The sequence below is a fragment of the Pteropus vampyrus genome, unplaced genomic scaffold (assembly GCF_000151845.1).
Source record: "Pteropus vampyrus isolate Shadow unplaced genomic scaffold, Pvam_2.0 Scaffold86, whole genome shotgun sequence".
In the NCBI taxonomy this organism is placed as follows: Eukaryota; Metazoa; Chordata; class Mammalia; order Chiroptera; family Pteropodidae; genus Pteropus; species Pteropus vampyrus.
The window spans coordinates 2187509-2189748 of record NW_011888867.1 but is presented as its reverse complement, the minus strand read 5'-3'; the positions used below and the strand labels follow the sequence as shown (position 1 = coordinate 2189748).

The 2240-nt window shown below is 47.4% G+C and overlaps 1 pseudogene; it reads right to left on the bottom strand.

The window, feature by feature from the left end:
* Nucleotides 1-1906: 1906 nt before the first annotated feature.
* Nucleotides 1907-2022, bottom strand: LOC111742138 (annotated as a pseudogene).
* Nucleotides 2023-2240: the final 218 nt, after the last annotated feature.

Below are 2240 nucleotides of genomic sequence, written 5' to 3'. Positions count from 1 at the left end.
CATACAGGCTCATAACAAGCCCTCATAAAAGCGCACCGTGAAAATGGAGTTCAGCAATGAAAATCAGCTTCCCCAGGTCAGAGTCAGGTTTTAGGCCCAGGTCTTCCTGGCTCTGGAGCCCGTGAGAGGACGTCCTGCTTTAAAAGAGCCCGTGGGAGACTCTTCCTCGCCCTTGGGCATCTTATTCACCCTCCATCCTAGGCCAGCCCTCAGGCTTCTGCCTGGGTTATTCCTCACTCTGAGGGAAGCAAGGACACACAGTTATGGAAAGCCAACGCTGTTCTCCTATTGACTCACCTTTGGCTGGACCACAAGGGTTCCGGTCATTGTGATTATTAATACAGTATCCTTGGGGGTGAGGTTTTGGAATGACCCTTCTGATATCAGACCAGGACCCCTCCCCAGGAGCGCCTTCCATATCCATTATTTCCCATAAAAATGCGCTACAGTAAAAGTCAACCACAAGCCGACGGGAGAACAGAGCCTATGTCCTGGGGCGCAGGTCCTTTCACGAGGCAGCCTGGGACACCCCCAGAGTCTGAAATGAAACTGCATCAGCCCCAGTTTACCGCCCCGGATCCGTGCACCGAGAATGCAGTGCAGGGCAGGCGTGGGTTCTGAATATCTTCTTACTAAGGAGTTTGCTGAAAGAACAATTAATCTCTTTATCATAACTGGCTTGGCCACATTTCAGTAATGAAAAGAAAAAAAAAAAAAACAGAAAGAACAAAGCCTTTTGTAATTCTGCCAGCAGAGGGGTAAGGGATAGGCTTGTCGTTTTGCAGACATTTTTGGTTAAGTGTCCTTTTACCTCTTAATCTGTGCCTTCAAGTTTCAGTTCGTCCTGTTGCGAGAGGGCGAAATTGTCTCACCTCACTGGATTGGCAAAGGGCTGTGAAACTCACTTTAGAATTCCTGTGCAGAAGCCCGGGAGTTCACAGAGGAAGGATTTCAAGGGCGATGCCACTGGTCTGAATGACTTGCACCGTAAGGGTCACCTAGCCTTGTTCTTCTGCTTCCAAATTTGCCCACCTCTCTGAGCCTCAGTTTCTTCATCGGTAAAATAGTGACAATAGCAACCACCTTAGGGAGTTTTATGGGAAAAACATAAAATGTATGAAAAGTACATAGTGAAGAGTTATACAGGTATCAGATGCTGTTAGTAGTTTGAGTACATGGAGGAGAGTCTAGGAAGCAAACCATCACTTTTGGGGGAACCTATTTGACTAAGATGAAATGTTAACAACAGTTCCATGTCACTCTGATGTCGTATTGGAAGAATCAGAATTTTTCCTGTGGGCTCAAGGGATCTCTTCTGATGGTATCTCTTGAGAGCACCCTCTACATCCTGTGTATGAATTAAGAATTCATGTTTTAGCTTGTCTAGCCCAATTGCTTACATAATCTCTTGTCACCATGATTTGCCTTCTATTTAAAAAGGAAGAAAGAGAGAGACAGGGAGGGAGGGCGGGAAGGAGGAAAACCTTGGACCACGATCACCCCATTGCATTGACTGGAATGTGTGGTAGGCTGAATCAGCGGTCCCAAGTCTCCACCCACTAAAGTGGTGTTTCCCATCCACACTGTTGCCATGGTGGAGTGGGCGGAGTGGACTTCCCCTTGACGTTACACTCAACCATGTGACTTGTTCTAGCCAATGGGGCTGTTAGCTGATGTGACACAGGCAGAAGCTTGAAATGAGCTTAGGGCGTTGAATCTGCTTTGCTATATATGTCTCTGCTCTCGCAGTTCTCGTGCCTCCATTCCTGGGATGGGGTCGGAAGCAGTAGGGGGAATTAGAACCTCTGGAGAGATTGGAACTTTGAGGATCTGCTTTGCCTCTCAGATGATGAAAAGGTGTGGCTTTGCACTGGTTACGTTTTTTCAATTTTTTTTTTTTTATTTATGCCCACGGCACTTGGTCTTCCTAGGTGGTCTCCCATCCAAGTACTAACCAGGCCCGACCCTGCTTAGCTTCCGAGATCAGACATCGGGCTTGTTCAGGGTGGCATGGCTGTAGACCATGGACCGTGGCTCTCCTGGGACACAAACCCAGGACCTTCTGCATGCAAAGTACACGTGCTAACTGCTACACTATGGAACCATGTCCTGCACTGGTTACTCTTATTTTTCTGGAAAGCAACTTGTCTCAAGTAGGGTCATTTGAATCCAGAAATGAATGAAAGAGAAAGAGTGAAAGTGATCACGAGAGAGAGAGAGAGAGACCGAGAGACCGAGAG